General features: G+C 38.9%; 1 non-coding gene across 1 annotated transcript; it reads right to left on the bottom strand.

The window, feature by feature from the left end:
• Positions 1–5,020: 5,020 nt before the first annotated feature.
• Positions 5,021–5,128, bottom strand: LOC112745241 (small nucleolar RNA R71). The gene has a single exon (XR_003173179.1). It is a non-coding gene; the product is annotated as a small nucleolar RNA R71 (small nucleolar RNA).
• Between the last annotated feature and the right edge of the window lie 17,879 nt (positions 5,129–23,007).

Raw genomic sequence — 23,007 nt, forward strand, 5'->3', positions numbered from 1 at the left:
CAAAACTTGAGCAGTTACTCCAAGCCTTGAAGCTGTTTTGATTAGGAAGCCATGAGTCTCTCCAAATTTTCATATTTCTGCTCGATCCTATCCTCTAAAGCCCCCCTTTTTTCCAATACCCCTTTAGCTCCCCATATGCTCCTCCATGTGTAGATGGGATTGTATCCCGTGTCTGAGTATAGAAATTTTTTTCTCTAATATTTTGCTCTTAGTGTTATAGCCGCTAAAGACTCTGGCTCCTTAATTAATCTCCAGCCCTGTTTTACTAAGAGTGTTTGGTTAAAAGCTTCAAAGCTTCTAAATTCCAATGCAAGTCTCCACTGGCTTTGAATTTGCTCAGTTTTTTCTAAATCACCCAATGAATCTTTCTCTCTCCGTTCTTGCTTTCCCAATAAAACCTGCTTATCATGCTCTCTAAGAGGTTGCACAAATTCTTTGGAAGAGAAAAGCAGTCCATAATGTAAGATGGAATTGATTAGGCTACTAACTTTATCAAAATCTCTTTCCCAACCTTTGATAGTGTACTCTCTTTCCGACCTTTCAACTTTTTCCATACCCTCTCTTACACAAATTCAGAAAATTGTGTTTTTAGATCTTGCCACAAAAGTCAGAAGTCCTAGGTATTTCGAGTGATTCTCTACTGCCTTTATGTTTAACCAATCTTCGATAAGCATTTGTCTAGTAGAAGGCACGTTTCGGCTGAAGGAGATCTCATATTGATTCAAATTGATTCTCTAGCCTGATGCTAATTGGTTAGAACTTAGAATATCAATCATTGTTGAGATGTTTTGATCCTAGCTCTTAAGAAGATGTTGCTGTCATCTGCAAAAAACAAGTGTGAAATTTCCGGGGTTGTTCTTGCTACTTTAATCCCTTGAATTGTCTTTCTTTCTCGTGCTCTTCTCAAAAGACCAAAAAAAAATTTCGCACATAATATGAAGAGTGATGAGCGGATAATTTATACGCCTTTTGGCATTGTTTTTAGTATGTTTTTAGTAGAATCTGGTTACTTTTAGGGATGTTTTCATTAGTTTTTATGTTAAATTCACATTTCTGGACTTTACTATGAGTTTGTGTGTTTTTCTGTGATTTCAGGTATTTTCTGGCTGAAATTGAGGGACTTGAGCAAAAATCAGATTCAGAGGTTGAAGAAGGACTGCTGATGCTGTTGGATTCTAACCTCCCTACACTCAAAGTAGATTTTTTGGAGCTACAGAACTCAAAATGGCGCGCTTTTAATTGCGTTGGAAAGTAGACATCCAGGGCTTTCCAGAAATATATAATAGTCCATACTTTGGCCGAGTTTAGATGACGTAAAAGGGCGTTGAACGCCAGTTCTACGCTGCTGTCTGGAGTTAAACGCCAGAAACACGTCACAAGCCAGAGTTGAACGCCAGAAATACGTTACAAACTGGCTTTCAACTCCAAGATTGACCTCTACACGTGTAACATTCAAGCTCAGCCCAAGCACACACCAAGTGGGCCCCGGAAGTGGATTTATGCATTAATTACTTACTTTTGTAAACCCTAGTAACTAGTTTAGTATAAATAGGACTTTTTACTATTGTATTAGACATCTTTGATCAGTTTTATGCTATCTTAGACTTTCATGGAGGCTGGCCATTTGGCCATGCCTGAACCATTATCACTTATGTATTTTCATACGGTAGAGTTTCTGCACTCCATAGATTAAGGTGTGGAGCTCTGCTGTTCCTCAAAGATTAATGCAAAGTACTACTGTTTTTCTATTCAATTCAACTTATTCCGCTTCTAAGATATTCATTCGCACTTCAACCTGAATGTGATGAACGTGACAATCATCATCATTTCCTATGAACGCGTGCCTGACAACCACTTCCGTTCTACCTTAGATTGAATGAGTATCTCTTGGATCTCTTAATCAAAATCTTCGTAGTATAAGCTAGATTGATGGTGGCATTCATGAGAGTCCGGAAAGTCTAAACCTTGTCTGTGGTATTCCGAGTAGGACTCTGGGATTGAATGACTGTGACGAACTTCAAACTCGCGAGTGCTGGGCGTAGTGACAGACGCAAAAGGAGGGTGAATCCTATTCCAGTATGATCGAGAACCTCAAATGATTAGCCGTGCTGTGATAGAGCATTTGGACCATTTTCACAAGAGGATGGAATGCAGCCATTGACAAGGGTGATGCCTCCAGACGATTAGCCATGCAGTGACAGCGCATCGGACCATTTTCCAAAGAGGATAAAAAGTAGCCATTGACAACAGTGATGTCCTTACATAAAGCCAGCCATGGAAAGGAGTAAGACTGATTGGATGAAGACAGCAGGAAAGCAGAGGTTCAGAGGAACGAAAGCATCTCTATACACTTATCTGAAATTCTCACCAATGATATACATAAGTGTTTCTATCCTTATTTTCTATCTATTTATTATTTATGTTCGAAAACTCCATAACTATTTTATATCCGCCTGACTGAGATTTACAAGGTGACCATAGCTTGCTTCATACCAACAATCTCCGTGGGATCGACCTTTACTCACGTAAGGTTTATTACTTAGACGACCCAGTGCACTTGCTGGTTAGTTGTATCGAAGTTGTGAATGAAAAACGATTTATTAAGACGTGCGTACAGAGTTTCTGGCGCCGTTGCCTGAGATCACAATTTCGTGCATCAAGTTTTTGGCGCCGTTGCCGGGGATTGTTCGAGTTTGGACAACTGACGGTTCATCTTGTTGCTGAGATTAGGTAATTTTCTTTTTGTTTTATTTTCAAAAATTTTTCAAAAATCTTTCAAAAATTTCTCCTTTGTTTTCGAAAAAAATTTTAAAATAAATGTTTTCAAAAATATATTTTTTTGTTCTTCAGAATTTTTAAGAATGAATTCTAGAGTTTCATGAAAAATGTTGGAGCCTGACTGGCTGTAAAGCCATGTCTAAATTCTTTTGGACTGAGGCTTCCAAACCATCAGCATAGAGGCAAGTTAATTTGATAAGTAATGAGCAGTATATTCTGATGTTACATGCTAAAGCTTGACTGGCCATTAAGCCATGTCTAACCCTCAGATTGGAGCTTTAGACTAAGAGTGCAAGATTCCTGGAATTCATATTAAAAATTTTGGAATCCTTATTTTTCTTTTTCACAAATTAATTTTCGAAAAATACCAAAAAAAAAAATCATAAAATCATAAAAATCAAAAATATTTTGTGTTTCTTGTTTGAGTCTTGAGTCAGATTTTAAGTTTGGTGTCAATTGCATGCTCATCTTGCATTTTTTTCGAATTCATGCATTCATAGTGTTCTTCATGATCTTCAAGTTGTTCTTGGTAAGTCTTCTTGTTTGATCTTGATGTTTTCTTGTTTTGTGTCTTTTCTTGTTTTACATGTGCATTTTTGCATTCATAGTGTCTGAACATGAAAGATTTCTAAGTTTGGTGTCTTGCATGTTTTCTTTGCATAAAATTTTTTTCAAAAATATGTTCTTGATGTTCATCATGATCTTCAAAGTGTTCTTGGTATTCATCTTGACATTCATAGCATTCTTGCATGCATTCATTGTTTTGATCCAAAATTTTCATGCATTGCATCATTTTCATGTTTTTCTCTTTCATCATTAAAAATTCAAAAATCAAAAAAATATATTTCCCTTTTTCACTCATAAATTTCGAAAATTTGAGTTGACTTTTTCAAAACTTTTTAAAATCTAGTTGTTTTTATGAGTCAAATCAAATTTTCAATTTAAAAATCTTATCTTTTTCAAAATCTTTTTCAAAAATCAAATCTTTTTCATTTTTCTTATTTATTTTCGAAAATTTTAAAAATATTTTTCAAAAATCTTTTTCTTATCTTTATCTCCTAATTTTCGAAAATAACATCATCAATTAATGTTTTGATTCAAAAATTTCAAGTTTGTTACTTGCTTGTTAAGAAAGATTCAAACTTTGAGTTCTAGAATCATATCTTGTGATTTCTTGTGAATCAAGTCATTAATTGTGATTTTAAAAATCAAATCTTTTTCAAAACTAATTTCAATCATATCTTTTCAAAAATATCTTCTTATCTTATCTTTTTCAAAAATTTGATTTTAAAATATCTTTTCTAACTTCTTATCTTCTTATCTTTTCAAAATTAATTTTCAAAATTTGTTTCAACTAACTAACTAACTTTTTGTTTGTTTCTTATCTTTTTCAAAACTACCTAACTAACCCTCTCTCTCTAATTTTCGAAAATATGTCCCTCTTTTTCAAAAATTCTTTTTAATTAACTAATTATCTTAATTTTTGATTTTAATTTTATTCCTAATTTTCAAAAATTACTAACCTTTTTCAAAAACTAATTTCGAAAATCTACTAACACTTCTCTTCATCTCACATCTCTGCTCTCCTCACCCTTGTGTTTCTTTCTTTACATTACATTCTTTTCTTCTTCTACTCACACAGGGGAACCTCTATACCTGGGTAAAAAGGATCCCTATTATTATTATTTTTCTGTTCCCTCTTTTTCATATGAGCAGGAGCAAGGACAAGAATATTCTTGTTGAAGCAGATCCAGAACCTGAAAGGACTCTGAAGAGGAAACTAAGAGAAGCTAAATTACAACAATCCAGCAAGCACCTGTCAGAAATTTTCGAACAGGAAGAGGAGATGGCAGCCGAAAATAATAATAATGCAAGGAGGATGCTTGGTGACTTCACTGCACCTAATTCCAATTTACATGGAAGAAGCATCTCCATCCCTGCCATTGGAGCAAACAATTTTGAGTTGAAACCTCAATTAGTTTCTCTGATGCAGCAGAACTGCAAGTTTCATGGACTTCCATCTGAAGATCATTTTCAGTTCTTAACTGAATTCTTGCAGATCTGTGATACTGTTAAGACTAATGGAGTAGATCCTGAAGTCTACAGGCTCATGCTTTTCCCTTTTGCTGTGAGAGACAGAGCTAGAATATGGTTGGACTCTCAACCTAAGGATAGCCTGAACTCTTGGGATAAGCTGGTCAAGGCTTTCTTAGCCAAGTTCTTTCCTCCTCAAAAGCTGAGTAAGCTTAGAGTGGATGTTCAAACCTTCAGATAGAAAGAAGGTGAATCCCTCTATGAAGCTTGGGAGAGATACAAAGAACTGACCAAAAAGTGTCCTTCTGACATGCTTTCAGAATGGACCATCCTGGATATATTCTATGATGGTCTATCTGAATTGGCTAAAATGTCATTAAATACTTCTGCAGGTGGATCCATTCACCTAAAGAAAATGCCTGCAGAAGCTCAAGAACTCATTGACATGGTTGCTAATAACCAGTTCATGTACACTTCCGAGAGGAATCCTGTGAGTAATGGGACGCCTATGAAGAAGGGAGTTCTTGAAATTGATACTCTGAATGCCATACTGGCTCAGAATAAAATATTGACTCAGCAAGTCAATATGATTTCTCAGAGTCTGAATGAAATGCAAGCTGCATCCAACAGTACTCAAGAGGCATCTTCTGAAAACCCTGCAATGGCAGAGGTGAATTACATGGGTGAACCTTATGGAAACACCTATAACCCCTCATGGAGAAATCACCCAAATCTCTCATGGAAGGATCAACAAAAGCCTCAACAAGGCTTTAATAATGGTGGAAGAAATAGGTTTAACAATAGTAAACCTTTTCCATCATCCACTCAGCAACAGACAGAGAACTCTGAACAAAATACCTCTAATTTAGCAAACTTAGTCTCTGATCTATCTAAGGCCACTATAAGTTTCATGAATGAAACAAGGTCTTCCATTAGAAATTTGGAGGCACAAGTGGGCCAGCTGAGTAAAAGGATCACTGAAATCCCTCCTAGTACTCTCCCAAGTAATACAGAAGAAAATCCAAAAGGAGAGTGCAAGGTCATTGACATAGTCAACACGGCCGAACCTGGAGAGGAAGGGGAGGACGTAAATCCCAGTGAGGAAGACCTCCTGGGACGTCCAGTGATCAATAAGGAGTTTCCCTTTGAGGAACCAAAGGAATCTGAGACTCATCTAGAGACCATAGAGATTCCATTGAACCTCCTTATGCCCTTCATGAGCTCTGACGAGTATTCATCTTCTGAAGAGAATGAGGATGTTACTGAAGAGCAAGTTACCAAGTACCTTGGTGTAATCATAAAGCTGAATGCCAAATTATTTGGTATTGAGACTTTGGAAGATGAACCTCCCTTGTTCACCAATGAACTAAGTGATCTGGATCAACTGACATTGCCTCAGAAGAAACAGGATCCTAGAAAGTTCGTAATACCTTGTACCATAGGCAACATGATCTTTGAAAAGGCTCTGTGTGACCTTGGTTCAGGGATAAACCTCATGCCCCTCTCTGTAATAGAGAAACTGGGAATCTTTGGGGTGCAAGCTACTAAAATCTCATTAGAGATGGCAGACAATTCAAGAAAACAGGCTTATGGACAAGTAGAGGACGTGTTAGTAAAGGTTGAAGGCCTTTACATCCCTGCTGATTTCATAATCCTTGATACTGGGAAGGATGAGGATGAATCCATCATCCTTGGAAGACCTTTCCTAGCCACAGCAAGAGCTGTGATTGATGTTGACAGAGGTGAATTAGTCCTTCAATTGAATGAGGACTCCCTTGTGTTTACAACTCAAGGTTACCCTTCTGTAAACATGGAAAAGAGGCACAGTAAGCTTCTCTCAAAATAGAGTCAACCAGAGCCCCCACAGTCAAACTCTAAGTTTGGTGTTGGGAAGTCTCAACAATGCTCTGAACATCTGTGAGGCTCCATGAGAGCCCACTGTCAAGCTATTGACATTAAAGAAGCGCTTGTTGGGAGGCAACCCAATTTTTATTTATCTAATTTTATTTTTCTTGTTCTTTCATGTTTTATTAAGTTCATGATCGCGTGGAGTCACAAAATAAATATAAAAATTGAAAACGGAATCAAAAACAGCAGAAGAAAAATCACACCTTGGAGGAAGACCTTACTGGCGTTTAAATGCCAGTAAGAAGCATCTGGCTGGCGTTCAACGCCAGAACAGAGCATGGTTCTGGCGCTGAACGCCCAAAATGGGCAGCATCTGGGCGTTTGAATGCCAGAATTGCACCTTGGAGAAGAGCTGGCGCTGAACGCCCAGAACAAGCATGGTTCTGGCGTTCAACGCCAGAAATGAGCAACAAATGGGCGTTCAACGCCCAGAACAAGCACCAATCTGGCACTGAACGCTCAGAGTTGTGTGCAAGGGCATTTTGCATGCCTAATTTGGTGTAAGGTTGTAAATCCTTGAACACCTCAGGATCTGTGGACCCCACAGGATCCCCACCTACCTCCACTCACTTCTTCTCACCCCTCTTTCACACAATCCCATAAATACTCTTCTCCAAAACTCTTCACCAATCACCTCAATCTCTCTTCCCTATAACCACTTCACCACTCACATCCATCCACTCTTCCCCATAAACCTACCTCATAAACCCCACCTACCTTCAAAATTCAAGATCAATTTCCCACCCAAAACCCACCCTTATGGCCGAACCTTACCCCCCCTCCCTTCCCTATATAAAGCCCTCCATTCTTCTTCATTTTCACACAACACAACCATCTCTTCCCCTTCTTGGCCGAATACACCCCTCCTCCCTCTCCTCCATATTTTCTTCTTCTTCTTCATCTATTCTTTCTTCTCTTGCTCGAGGGCGAGCAATATTCTAAGTTTGGTGTGGTAAAAGCATAAGCTTTTTGTTTTTCCATTACCATTGATGGCACCCAAGACCGGAGAATCCTCTAGAAAAGGGAAAGGAAAGACAAAAGCTTCCACCTCCGAGTCATGGTAGATGGAAAGATTCATCTCCAAAGCTCATCAAGACCACTTCTATGATGTTGTGGCCAAGAAGAAGGTGATCCCCGAGGTCCCTTTCAAGCTCAAGAGAAATGAGTATCCGGAGATCCGACATGAAATCCAAAGAAGAGGTTGGGAAGTTCTAACAAACCCCATCCAACAAGTCGGCATCCTAATGGTTCAAGAGTTCTATGCCAATGCATGGATCACTAGGAACCATGATCAAAGTAAGAACCCAAACCCAAAGAATTATATTACAATGGTTTGGGGAAAATACTTAGATTTTAGTCCGGAAAATGTGAGGTTGGCGTTTAACTTGCCTATGATGCAAGGAGATGCACGCCCCTACACTAGAAGGGTCAACTTTAATCAAAGGTTGGACCAAGTCCTAATGGACATATGTGTGGAAGGAGCTCAATGGAAGATTGACTCCAAAGGCAAGCCGGTTCAATTAAGAAGACTGGACCTCAAGCCTATGGCTAGAGGATGGTTGGAGTTCATCCAACGCTCCATCATCCCCACTAGCAACCGATCTGAAGTTACTGTGGATCGGGCCATCATGATTCATAGCATCATGATTGGAGAGGAAGTAGAAGTTCATGAAGTCATCTCCCTTGAATTCTACAAAATAGCCGAAAAACCCTCTCCTGGGGCAAGGCTAGCTTTTCCTCATCTTATTTGCCATCTATGTTACTCAGCTGGAGCTTTCATAGAAGGAGACATTCCCATTGAGGAAGAGAAGCCCATCACTAAGAAAAGGATGGAGCAAGCAAGAGAGCCCATTCATGGATCTCAAGAGACGCATGAAGCTCATCACCATGAGATCCCGGAGATGCCTCAAATGCATTTTCCTCCACAAAACTATTGGGAGCAATTCAACACCTCTCTAGGAGAATTAAGTTCCAACATGGGACAATTAAGGGTGGAACATCAAGAGCACTCCATCATCCTTCATGAAATAAGAGAAGATCAAAAAGCAATGAGGGAGGAGCAACAAAGACAAGGAAGAGACATAGAAGAGCTCAAGGACATCATTGGTTCCTCAAGAAGGAAACGCCACCATCACTAAGGTGGACTCATTCCTTGTTCTTATTTTCTGTTTTTCGTTTTCTTAATGTTAAGTGCTTATCCATGTTTGTGTCTTATTACATGATCATTAGTAGTTAGTAACTATGTCTTAAAGTTATGAATGTCCTATGAACCCATCACCTCTCTTAAATGAAAACTGTTTTAATTCAAAAGAACAAGAAGTACATGAGTTTCGAATTTATCCTTGAACTTAGTTTAATTATATTGATGTGGTGACAATACTTTTTGTTTTCTGAATGAATGCTTGAACAGTGCATATGTCTTTTAAAGTTGTTGTTTAAGAATATTAAATATGTTGGCTCTTGAAAGAATGATGATAAGGAGACATGTTATTTGATAATCTAAAAAATCATAAAAATGATTCTTGAAGCAAGAAAAAGCAGCAAAGAACAAAACTTGCAGAAAAAAAAATAAGCGAAAAAAAAAATAAATAAATAAAAAAAAAAGCAAGCAGAAAAAGCCAAAAGCTCTTAAAACCAAGAGGCAAGAGCAAAAAGCCAATAACCCTTAAAACCAAAAGGCAAGGGTAAATAAAAAGGATCCCAAGGCTTTGAGCATCAGTGGATAGGAGGGCCTAAAGGAATAAAATCCTGGCCTAAGCGGCTAAACCAAGCTGTCCCTAACCATGTGCTTGTGGCGTGAAGGTGTCAAGTGAAAACTTGAGACTGAGCGGTTAAAGTCAAGGTCCAAAGCAAAAGAAGAGTGTGCTTAAGAACCCTGGACACCTCTAATTGGGGACTTTAGCAAAGCTGAGTCACAATCTGAAAAGGTTCACCCAATTATGTGTCTGTGGCATTTATGTATCCGGTGGTAATACTGGAAAACAAAGTTCTTAGGGCCACGACCAAGACTCATAAAATAGATGTGTTCAAGAATCATCATACTAAACTAGGAGAATCAATAACACTATCTGAACTCTGAGTTCCTATAGATGCCAATCATTCTGAACTTCAATGGATAAAGTGAGATGCCAAAACTATTCAAGAGGCAAAAAGCTACAAGTCCCGCTCATTTAATTGGAGCTATGTTTCATTGATAGTTTGGAATTTATAGTATATTCTCTTCTTTTTATCCTATTTGATTTTCGGCTGCTTGGGGATAAGCAACAATTTAAGTTTGGTGTTGTGATGAGCGGATAATTTATACGCTTTTTGGCATTATTTTTAGTATATTTTTAGTAGAATCTGGTTACTTTTAGGGATGTTTTCATTATTTTTTATGTTAAATTCACATTTCTGGACTTTACTATGAGTTTGTGTGTTTTTCTGTGATTTCAGGTATTTTCTGGCTGAAATTGAGGGACTTGAGTAAAAATCAGATTCAGAGGTTGAAGAAGGACTGCTGATGTTGTTGGATTCTGACCTCTCTGCACTCAAAGTGGAATTTCTGGAGCTACAGAACTCAAAATGGCGCGCTTCCAATTGCGTTGGAAAGTAGACATCCAGGGCTTTCCAGAAATATATAATAGTCCATACTTTGGCCGAGTTTAGATGATGTAAAAGGGCGTTGAACGCCAGTTCTATGCTGCTGTCTGGAGTTAAACGCCAGAAACATGTCACAAGCCAGAGTTGAATGCCATAAATACGTTACAAACTGGCGTTCAACTCCAAGATTGACCTCTACACGTGTAACATTCAAGCTCAGCCCAAGCACACACCAAGTGGGCCCCGGAAGTGGATTTATGCATCAATTACTTACTTCTGTAAACCCTAGTAACTAGTTTAGTATAAATAGGACTTTTTACTATTGTATTAGACATCTTTGATCAGTTTTATGCTATCTTAGAATTTCATGGGGGCTGGCCATTCGGCCATGCTTGAACCATTATCACTTATGTATTTTTATACGGTAGAATTTCTGCACTCCATAGATTAAGGTGTGGAGCTCTGCTGTTCCTTAAAGATTAATGCAAAGTATTACTGTTTTTCTATTCAATTCAACTTATTCCGCTTCTAAGATATTCATTCGCACTTCAACCTGAATGTGATGAACGTGACAATCATCATCATTCCCTATGAACGCGTGCCTGACAACCACTTCCGTTCTACCTTAGATTGAATGAGTATCTCTTGGATCTCTTAATCAGAATCTTCGTGGTATAAGCTAGATTGATGGCGGCATTCATGAGAGTCTGGAAAGTCTAAACCTTGTCTGTGGTATTCCGAGTAGGACTCTGGGATTGAATGACTGTGACGAACTTCAAACTCGCGAGTGTTGGGCGTAGTGACAGACGCAAAAGGAGGGTGAATCCTATTCCAGTATGATCGAGAACCTCAGATGATTAGCCGTGCTGTGACAGAGCATTTGGACCATTTTCACAAGAGGATGGGATGCAGCCATTGACAAGGGTGATGCCTTCAGACGATTAGCCATGCAGTGACAGTGCATCGGACCATTTTCCAGAGAGGATAAAAAGTAGCCATTGACAATGGTGATGTCCTTACATAAAGCCAGCCATGGAAAGGAGTAAGACTGATTGGATGAAGATAGCAGGAAAGCAGAGGTTCAGAGGAACAAAAGCATCTCTATACACTTATCTGAAATTCTCACCAATGATATACATATGTGTTTCTATCCTTATTTTCTATCTATTTATTATTTATGTTCGAAAACTCCATAACTATTTTATATCCGCTTGACTGAGATTTACAAGGTGACCATAGCTTGCTTCATACCAACAATCTCCGTGTGAAAAACGACCCAGTGCACTTGCTGGTTAGTTGTATCGAAGTTGTGAATGAAAAACGATTTATTAAGACGTGCGTACAGAGTTTCTGGCGCCGTTGCCTGAGATCACAATTTTGTGCACCAAAGAGGTAAGGTGATAACGGATCACCTTGCCTAATACCTCTAATGGGTTTAAGCTCCTTAGTTGGATTGCCATTTACGAAAATTTGGAAAGACATAGTGCTTTTGCACCCCCAAATGAGCTCAATCCACCTTTGAGGAAACCCCATTCATCTCAAAACCACTACAAGAAACTTTCATTATATTCTATCGTAAGCTTTAACCATGTCAAGTTCCATACCCATATAGCCCTTATTTCCCCTTTTTTTCTCATGTAATGAAAGGTTTCAAAGGCAACTAATCCATTGTCGGTGATTAATCTATCCGGTAGGATGAGCTTTAATCTATTTGTAATAGTCTTAGTTATAATCTTGAATAACACATTGCATAGAGATATGGATCTAAATTCCCTAGTATGGTTTGGATCTTTGACCTTTGGAATTAGATAGATGAAGATTTTATTGTGTTCGTTTGGATCACTACCATTGTTGAGGATATTTAGGGCCCACTCTGTTCTCTTGTCCCCCACTATGTTCCATATGCTTTGGTAGAATAAGGTTGGTATTCCATCCCACCCTGGTGTCTTTGTTGGGTGCATTTGGTCAAGAGTTGTCTTCACTTCCTCCTTAGTAAAATCTGCTACTATTGTATCCATCCTCTCATGATTTATTCTCTCCTTAACCACTTCTGCTACTGCCTCTTCATTTTCAGTGCTTTCTGATCTGAATAGCTCTTCAAAAAAATTCACTATAACCTTTTCAATATTCTCTTATTCTTTGTGGATCACACCGATATCGTCCATAATCCTTGAAATATTGTGTCTTTTATTTCTTTACGTTGCTTTTTGTTGAAAAAATTTGTATTATGATCTCCCGCTCTGAGCCAATTGATTCTCGATCTTTGAGCCCACCAAATCTCCTCTTGCTTCAAAATCTCGTCCAATTTTACTTGAATTTTTGTAGTTTCTGTCATAACTTCTTCTATTTGCAGGGAGGAATGTAGGTTGTCTAGTTTTTTCAACTTATCTTGGGCTACTTTGGATATGCTGCCAACTTTATTTTGATCCCATTCTCTAAGAACCTTTCTGTAGTTTTCAGTGCTTCCTTTAATCTCCTGGTTCTCTGGAAGCCACGTCCTTTTCACAATATCCTTGCACTCCTCATTTCTGAGCCACGCTTCCTCAAACTTGAATAGGTGTTTCCTTTTCTTCCTTAAGTTTTTGAGTCTATTTATATCTAGAAGAATGGGACAGCGATTTGACCTATATTTTTGGAGGTGTTGAATAACTACATCCGGGAAGGCTTTTCTCCAATCGATGTTTGACATTGTCCTGTCGAGCCTCTCTTGAATGTTTGTGTCACTGAAAGAACTGAAGATTGATGGTTTAGAAGTTATAGTAAACTCACATTGCAAGTATAGTTACTAAACCAAGCAATCAACCTTTCTTATAAACGTTTTGGTTGTCACAAGTAACAAACCCCTTTAAAATTGATAACCGAGTATTTAAACCTCGGGTCGTCTTTTCAAGGAACTGCAGGGAAGTATGTTCTTATTATTGGTTATGGAGATTGTAAATCGAGGTTTTGAAGATAAGGAACAAGTAATTTAAATTGCAATTTAAAATAAGTAAAAGACTGTAATTTAAATAAATAACTGTAAAACACACTTTTGGCAAGGTATGAGAAATTAGAAGTCCTATCCTAGTTATCCTTATCAATGATGATGAAAATTGAATCTTAATTTCACTCAATTAGTCTTTACTTAAAGTAAAGAAAGGTCAAGTGACTAATTAGTTTGATCTTCGAATCCTAGTTAATCCCTAAGGAAAGATTGGGATTATAGAAGTTCAGTTCAATTAGCAAAGATAACAATTATCAACCATGCTTGAGTTTGATAACTCCTGAGTTACTGATTTCTTAACCAAGACCAAAAGGAGAAAAATAAATCTACTGGAATAAAAATGTCTTCAGATGGGAATAACAATAATGTAAATAAAAGAAAGCAATAATAAACTGAAATACCTCAAATAACATTAATTCAAAGAGTAATCTGTAACATAGAAGAATTCATAAATAAAATTGGGAAAATAATAATAAAAAGGAATATTGAACCTGATAAAAAAAAGATAATCCTGAAAGCGCATAAAATCCTAAATCTAAATCCTAATCCTAAAGAGAGAGGAGAGAATCTCCCTCTCAAAACTAAATCTAAATCATGAAAAACTAACTAACTGGAGACCCTCCTTGAATGGATGCATTCCCCCACTTCATAACATCTGGTCTATGCCTTATGGACTTTGATTTGGGCCAAAAAGGGCTTCAAAATTCGCTATGAGCGTTTTCTACAATTTCTGGTGCATGGCCTCTGTCACGCGGTCGCGTCATTCGGAGTTTTCCTTGTCACGCGGTCGCGTCAGTCATGCGGCCGCGTCAATGCCTTTTCGCGCTGGCATGCGGCCGCGTCGCCCATGCGATCGCGTGGCTGCCAGTTTCTTCAAAAACTCTGTTTTGTGCTTTCCTTCCATTTTTGTATGTTTTCTTTCCATCCTTTAAGTCATTCCTGCCTTAGAAGATCTGAAACTACTCAACACACGAATCACGGCATCGAATGGAAATAAAGGGTAATCAAAATAATTATTTTTAAGCATAGGAAACATGTTTTTCACATACATCACATAATAAGGAAGGGAAAGTAAAACCATGCAATTAATATGAATAAGTGGGTGAAGGATTGTATAAATCACTCAGATTAAGCACAAAATATATCATAAAATATGCGTTTATCAACCTCCCCACACTTAAACAATAGCATGTCCTCATGCTAAGTCCAAGATAAAGAGTAAGTTAAGGTTAAAGTGGTGGAATCTCATGCAATGCTATCTACTCTAAATGAAACTACCTACATGAATCACGCAATTCTTAATTTTTATTCACTTGTATATAAAGCTTACATGTAGTTGAATTAATTCACATTCTCAAGGAGTCATATATATATATATATATATATATATATATATATATATATATATATATATATATATATATATATATAGCCAAACCTTAGATAATGATAAAGCACTTTTACAGTTGAGATGGTAGAGAAAAATATTTTATAAACTTGCAAGATAATTAATAATTCAAGCAGAGATATATGTTAATGAGCTATTGAACCCTCACTGGATTTTGTGTTTACTCTCTAGTCACTCAGTGTTTATTGGGTTAATCACTATATTCTTCTTTTTATCCTTCCTTTCTATAACTTTGTTCTTCATCTAACCAATCAACAATTATAGAATATAGGCATACAAAAGTCATGAGGTCTTTAATTAAGGTTGTAATGGGGCCAAGGTAAAGGTAAAGGTATATGTATAAGGCTAAGTGAGCTAATTAAGCGAATCCTTGATTAGTCTAAGATCTCACCTAACATACATACTTTGTAAAGCAAAACTTCTTTACCTATGTTCCCACTTTTTCCCACTTTTGATGTTACATGCTCATACTTTAACTTTTGTCCCATGTGCATTTATTTTGCATTTGGGAAATCCTTTTGTATCCCCTTTATTCCAATACTGAAAAATAACATTTTTTTATTGCACATGGTAATTCAATTATTTGATTTTACATGAGCATGCTTCCCAAAATTTTTATTTGAATAATTTTGTTCTTTTCAACGTTTCTACTTTTTGTTTTTATCATCCATGTTCCCAATAGGTTTCCCACACTTAAACAATTACACACTTTCTATCTTAAGCTAACCAAGGATCCAACTTGGGATTTTTATTTTGTTTTTTTGCTTAAGGCTAGTATTGTGGCTTATAGAATAAGAGGGGATTTAAAGGCTCAAGGGGACTAACAAGGGTGATGTAAACGGTAGACTAATTTGGGATAAGTGAGCTAAAATTAAACAATGATCTCAATCACTCTCTTGGTATGTATTTCTATTCTATAATCAGACATATAGATTAAAACAAAGTAAAGAACATCAGAATAAAAAAAAGAAGGGCGGAACACACAGGAATAAAAATTATGGTTTGAATGTAACCATACAATTAAGCTCAAAACTCACAAGCTGTGTGTTCTCTAACTCAGAAATCATATATCAATTATGTATGTCATGCAAGTAAAATTAAAAGTTCCCATTATTCTCAATGTAAAATTTATTTTGAATGGCTTTAAAGTTTGTGTTTCTCCTTGATGAAATGTTGTTAACTAACTAACATATAATGCTATATATACAAGGTGTGGGTTGTTTCTATTATGTTCAAGTCTCTAGTTTACTTCCTTTTTATATTTTCAAATTAAACTAAGCTATCTTATGCTAAAAAGGGTAAACTATACTAATTAATCCACAATTTCTATAACTAATAAGTTAGAATTGCTACTAAATTAAATGGCTAAAATATGAACTGAAAATGCGAAATGCAGAAAATAGAGTATAAATACATGAAAATAGCAATGTATAAGTACTGGGAGAATAAAAATAAAAATAAAGAGAAAAATACAGAAAAATAGCAAAATAAAATGAAAGAGTCTGTAGTGGTCACCAAAAGAATACGCTAGAGATGGCGACCTCCCCACACTTAAAATGAAGCATCGTCCCTGATGCTCACTCAAGCAGGGTGTGAAGGGGTGTCATCACTGGAAGGGTGGGTAGCTGGAGTCTCTGTGGTGGTGGTCTGAAGATCTACCTGCTGCAGAGGAGGTGTTGACTGGATAGGGATCTCTGGGTCTACAGCCTGAATCTGAGGCGGAGCCTCCTGATGTGATGCGGTCTACTCTGTGCCTGCCTGCGCAGCCTCGCTCTGTGGATGGGTCTCTGCCTCGTGATCATCCGCCTCCTCCTCAGATGCCTCGGATGGTGTGTCAGGTTCGGAGGGGATGTCGCCAGATCGTATCATCAGCTTCAGGTGCTCATAGCGTCGCTTGTTGCGACGCTCCATCTGGTCAAGCTGTCGAAATAGGCGGTGCACTAGGTGATAGATGAGCTCTGAGGCAGGTGGAGGTGCAGTGGTGGTAGCAGGGGTAGCTGTGGAAGAAGAGGGGCCGGCAGATGGTGTGGCTGTCTCAGCAGTAGCAGTGAGGAATGAAGGTCTGTAACCCAAAGCCAGAAAGTTCCTGCTGTGAGGGATAATCTTCTTGCATTCTGCAGCAGGTGGCTTCTCATCAGCATCCTCCCAAGGCACGTCAGCTCGACGGCCTAGCTGTGTAATCAGATAAGGAAAGGGAAGAGTGCCTCGGACGTGGACCCTGGCCATATAGTACCGGATAAAGCGTGGCAGGTACAGGTCCTTACCCTCCATCACACACCATAGGAGGGTGATCATAGCGGCAGGGATCTCTGTCTCATGGGTACTCGGCATGACAAAATTTCTCAGGATCTGGTGCCATAGTCGAGCCTCATCATTTAAGTAAATCTGCTTGATTCCCTTGGGCATGGTGGTGTTCTGACCCATGATCCATGGAACGGTCGGGTCAAGGGCTATCCTGGCCTTGACTGCATCCCAATCAAACTTCATGAAGCGCATATCCTCCTCTGCTTTTTGATAACCATCCAGCTGATCAGATTTAGGCAGAAGTTTCAGAACATCCTCTATGGCCTCTTCAGTGACCAGAATCTGCTTCCCTCTTAGGTTCACTACATTTAGGGAAGTCTTGAAGTAATTGTAGTAGAATTCCCTTAACCAAGATGCATTGACCTCAGTCAGGTTTCTTTCCAGGAAGAACCAGCCTCTTTGTTTGATCTGATAAGAGGTGTATTGCTGGAGTTCTTCTGGGATCTTCAGAGTCCTCTCCAGGTACAGGTTCCTGGAGGTTGCAAACACCGGATACTTCAGCTCACAGTATTAGTTTGCAAACTTTACTGGATCAGTAGCAGGGAGTAGCTGGTCGGCCTTCTCCTGCGGGGTAAAGTTTTTCTCCCGCCAGGAGTCATCGTGCATGATATCCATGATGGACATAGCGGATTCTCCTCTTTTACGTTTGCCAGTAGTAGCCTTTGCTTTTCCTTTTCTTTGGCTGGCAAACATCCTGAAAGACAGAAAATCAGGATATAAAAAAAACAGAAAAACAAATAGGCAAATAATCAAAAGAAACACAAAGTGGCAAAGGAGCAATAGAAGAGGAGATTGAGTTAAGCAAATTTGCATTAAGGATTGTATAAGAGTTAGAATACTGAGAAAAAAAATGTCACAATCCAAAATGTACTTCAGTTCAAGTTAATTAGAAAAAGTATCATCATGCCTTGGTTAGAATGTTAAAAGAAAGTGAAAAACCAGAAGAAATCTTTTGAAAGGTCAGGTTTGGTTAGAAACGAAAAATAGTTTAGGAAGTTAAAATTAGTGAGTTAGTAAAAAGTGGGTAAAGTAAGTGGCATAATGATCATATTCCAAGTAACAAGCATTCACAAATAGAAGCTATAGGTAACTCATATCCAAACAAGGGAATTAAGTTGATGATGATTCAGATAGATATAGAAATAGCAAAAATTAGAATCTAAACATCAAAAATGCAGATTAAGAACCAGGAAATCAAAAAGAATAAGAAAGCTTGCCCTGGCATTCATGAATTGGTTTGGTAAAAGCAGAGTAAAGCAGAGTTTAAATAGCCAAAACCAAAACATGAATGAAAGTCAAAAACAATTTATAAAAATTTGGACAGCATTCCGGCTGAAATTGGATTGTCCCGGAAAATAAACAACAATCAGAATAGTTCATATGAATGAAAACAGATTGCAATTAAAGAGTATGAACAAGAATGAACTTGAAGAACAGCATATGAATATTATTAACATATAGCAACAGCAGAATTGCGAAAATTATAAAACAAGAAACATGAACAGCGCAATTAAACAAGCCTAAATCCACTAACCACATCCTAGGCTACCTAACAACCTAAAATCCACTACAACATGCATAACTAACTAGTCTAAATATGAACATAAATAGAAAAATATGAATTAACTACGAATGGATAGAAGGGTGGCGTTCGGCGGAACCTGGTAGGCGAATTAAGGAGAGTGGGGTAGAGAGGTGGCTGGGGGATGGTGGCGGTGGCGTCGGGCCCGGCGGAGAAGGGTGGCGGAGGCGGCGGCGGTTGCTATTTAGAGGCAGGGGCTTCGGGAAGGGCAATGGGGGTAGGGGGAAGAGAGGGAAGGAAGGGAAGGGGGGCTTGGGTGGCGGATGGGGGCGCGACGGTGATGGCAACGCGGTGGGGTGGTGATCGCGGAGGGGGGCAGTGGCGGTGGAGGGAGGAAGGAGAAGGAAGAAGAAGAAAGAAGGGGAAGGAGGAAGGGGGTGGCGTGGTGACGGGGTCTGGGTGGTCGGCGGGATGGCGGCGGTCGGTGATGGTGGCTGGGTGGTGGTTGGGTGGTTGAAGAAGAAGAGAGGAAGGAGAAGGGTTTGGGGGGGTGCGAATGGTAGGGTTTGCATGACTGGGGGGTTATAAATTTGAATCCACGCGATCGCGTGGGGCACGCGGTCGCGTGGTTGGGCTGAAATGGTGGTTGACGCGATCGCATGGGACACGCGATCGCATGGAATGGATTAGGGAGCGAATGACGCGATCGCCTGGGACATGCGATCGCGTCGCTGGAAATTGTGCTAAACGCACGATTCCAGCGTCATTTCAGTGCAACTCTCTGTCTCCTTTTGGGGTGTTGTGCAATCCATGCGACGCGATCGCGTCGCTCACGCTGTCGCGTGGGATTGATGTTGTGCAAGTGACGCGATTGCGTCAGGGACGCTATCGCGTGGGCATTTTGTGCAAAACGCACAATGGCCGCACGATTCCAGCCTAACTTTCTGGTTGTTGGATGTTTACGCCGACCTCCAGATCACGCGGCCGCGTGAATGACGCGGTCGCATGGGAAGTGTTTTTCGCAACTTGACGCGATCGCATGAATGATGCGGTCGCGTCGCACACCCTCTTTTTTTTGTGCAAAATGCAGAATGTAATGCTAATATGAATGTTATGCATGATTCCAGGTTCAATGAAGTAAAATAAAATAAAACTCAAAAATAAACAAAACGGAATAAAATTAAAATTGAAAAAAGGAACGATCATACCATGGTGGGTTGTCTCCCACCTAGCACTTTTAGTTAAAGTCCTTAAGTTGGACATTGGATGAGCTTCATGTTATGGTGGCTTGTGCTTAAATTCATCCAAAAATCTCCACCAACGCTTGGAATGCCAATAGCCTCCGGGGTCCCAAACTAGGCAAGTAAAGCTTCTGAGCAGCTTCAAATAGATTCTCAAGTTCCCGAGGTGACGAGTGTCAGAATAGATTCCAGGATCCCAAACTTGGCTTTTAAATCCGCCTTCGTCTTGATCTATATTTTTCCATCCGGGCGGTTTAGAAATTAGATTCTCACTAGAATAACCAAACATTTTCCGAGATCCATTTGATAGATCATGATGCCAATCCGCACACTTCGAGTCGAAGCGTGGAACCTTATTGAACCTTGTGCACCAGCTCTGAGTACGAGCCATTTTCCTTTTACTCTTAAAGCCGCAGAGAGCTCTAAGCTGGCCATCTGTTTCAAGCAAACCATATTCAAGTGGAAAAATAAAGCTAAAGGTTAAGGATTGTACCCACTTGAAGCTTGTATTGGGTGGTAATGGCCTTGGAATAGGTGGTTCCAGTGGTTCTGTGAGTTTTACTCCCTTGTGCTCTTCTGTGAAATTCTTCACTTCCTTGCAAGATTCTTGAAATGTATCCATGTCCTGATCAAATCCTTCTATGTCTTCCTCGTCACTCAAGTCATAAACGGGAGGTTGGGAAAAATCTACCTCCGTATCATCTTCGTACTCGCTTGGGGAAGATTCTTCGATCTCAGAGAATTCACTCGCGGATGCAAGTTCATTACTAGAAGAACTGGACTTGTGACTATCATCATCAAGAGAATTTGCTTCTTGGGTCATTCCATCTAGTTCTTCATAAGAGACTTGCTTTGGGGGTTGTACACTATCCTCTTTAGCATCAAGTGTAACGGCCTTGACAGAATTCTCCACAACTCTGGGTTCCCATGGAAGTTCAGCGTCTCCTAAGTCTTCAACCAACTCTTCTTCTTGTATAATGACAGCTTTCTCTGCTTGTTCTAGTACAAAGTCATGCTCTGTCTTGTCCACTGGAGTTTCTAATATCTCCTTCATGCTACGCCTTTCATTAGATTTCCCACATGGGGCTCTGGGAGGCCCTTGAATGTTCGAACGTCTAGAAGATAATTGACTTATTGCTTGCTCCAGTTGATGAAGGGTTGTTTGAAGTTGATCTACTGTTCCCTTGAGGCGAACTTCTGATTCTCGAGGTGATGGATTTGGATGTGGTACATTGGGAAGTGGTGGTGTTTGGGAGTAATTGGATTGGAATCGGGGTAAATGAGGATTATATGGTGGCAAATGGTGAAAAGGGGCTTGTGAGTGTGGTGGTTCAAGGTTGTGTTGAGAGGATGGCCTATAAGCATAGGGTGGGGCTTGTTGGTAACTACGAGGTTGTCCACCATGTCCATTGCCTTGGTATGCATTGTAGAATGGTCTTTGTCCATGATATCTTGGAGGGTGTTGCTGCCGAAAGGGTTGATCAAATCCTCTTGGCTCCATCCATCTTTGATTGCTCTGACCTTGATGCATGTTCCTGTTATAACTTTCATTCCTTTCAACAATATTAGAACCAAACTCAAAGCGAGAGGGGTGAGAATTCATAGTAGCTAATGAAGATAAAAGAAGAAAATAAAAACAAATAAAAACGTAAAAGAAAAATATTTACAATAACCAATAATAAGGCACACGATTGCAATTCCCCGGCAACGGCGCCATTTTGAAAGAACTGAAGATTGATGGTTTAGAAGTTATAGTAAACTCTTGTTGCAAGTATAGTTACTAAACCAAGCAATCAACCTTTCTTACAAACGTTTTGGTTGTCACAAGTAACAAAACCCTTTAAAATTGATAACCGAGTATTTAAACCTCGGGTCGTCTTTTCAAGGAACTGCAGGGAAGTATGTTCTTATTATTGGTTATGGAGATTGTAAATCGGGGTTTTGAAGATAAGGAACAAGTAATTTAAATTGCAATTTAAAATAAGTAAAAGACTGTAATTTAAATAAATAACTGTAAAACACACTTTTGGCAAGGTATGAGAAATTAGAAGTCCTATCCTAGTTATCCTTATCAATGATGATGAAAATTGAATCTTAATTCCCCTCAATTAGTCTTTACTTAAAGTAAAGAAAGGTCAAGTGACTAATTAGTTTGATCTTCGAATCCTGGTTAATCCCTAAGGAAAGATTGGGATTATAGAAGTTCAGTTCAATTAGCAAAGATAACAATTATCAACCATGCTTGAGTTTGATAACTCCTAAGTTATTGATTTCTTAACCAAGACCAAAAGGAGAAAAGTAAATCTACTGGAATAAAAATGTCTTCAAATGGAAATAACAATAATATAAATAAAAGAAAGCAATAATTAACTGAAATACCTCAAATAACATTAATTCAAAGAGTAATCTGTAACATAGAAGAATTCATAAATAAAATTAGGAAAATAATAATAAAAAGGAATATTGAACCTGATAAAAAAAAAGATAATCCTGAAAGCGCATAAAATCCTAAATCTAAATCCTAATCCTAAAGAGAGAGGAGAGAATCTCCCTCTCAAAACTAAATCTAAATCATGGAAAACTAACTAATTGGAGACCCTCCTTGAATGGACGCATTCCCCCACTTCATAACCTCTGGTCTATGCCTTCTGGACTTGGATTTGGGCAAAAAAGGGCTTCAGAATTCGCTATGAGCGTTTTCTGCAATTTCTGGTTCGTGGCCTCTATCACACATCCGCGTGGGTCACGCAGTTGCGTCATTCAGAGTTTTTCTTGTCACGCAGTCGCGTCAGTCATGCGGCCGCGTCATATGTGTTTCGCTCGAGGCGCGCGGTCGCGTCAGTCATGCGGCCGCGTCAATGCCTTTTCGCGCTGGCATGCGGCCGCGTCGCCCATGCGATCGCATGGCTGCCAGTTTCTTCAAAAACTCTGTTTTGTGCTTTTCTTCCATTTTTTTATGTTTCCTTTCCATCCTTTAAGTCATTCCTGCCTTAGAAGATCTAAAACTACTCAACACACGAATCACAGCATCGAATGGAAATAAAGGGTAATCAAAATAATTATTTTTAAGCATAGAAAACATGTTTTTCATATACATCACATAATAAGGAAGAGAAAGTAAAACCATGCAATTAATATGAATAAGTGGGTAAAGGATTGAATAAATCACTCAGATTAATCCCTCTCCGGTCTCTTCCTCCCTTCACTGCTTCTTCTTATGTTCCCTCCTCTGTACTTATATCTTTCA

The sequence above is a fragment of the Arachis hypogaea genome, chromosome 14 (assembly GCF_003086295.3).
Source record: "Arachis hypogaea cultivar Tifrunner chromosome 14, arahy.Tifrunner.gnm2.J5K5, whole genome shotgun sequence".
Classification (NCBI taxonomy): domain Eukaryota; kingdom Viridiplantae; phylum Streptophyta; class Magnoliopsida; order Fabales; family Fabaceae; genus Arachis; species Arachis hypogaea.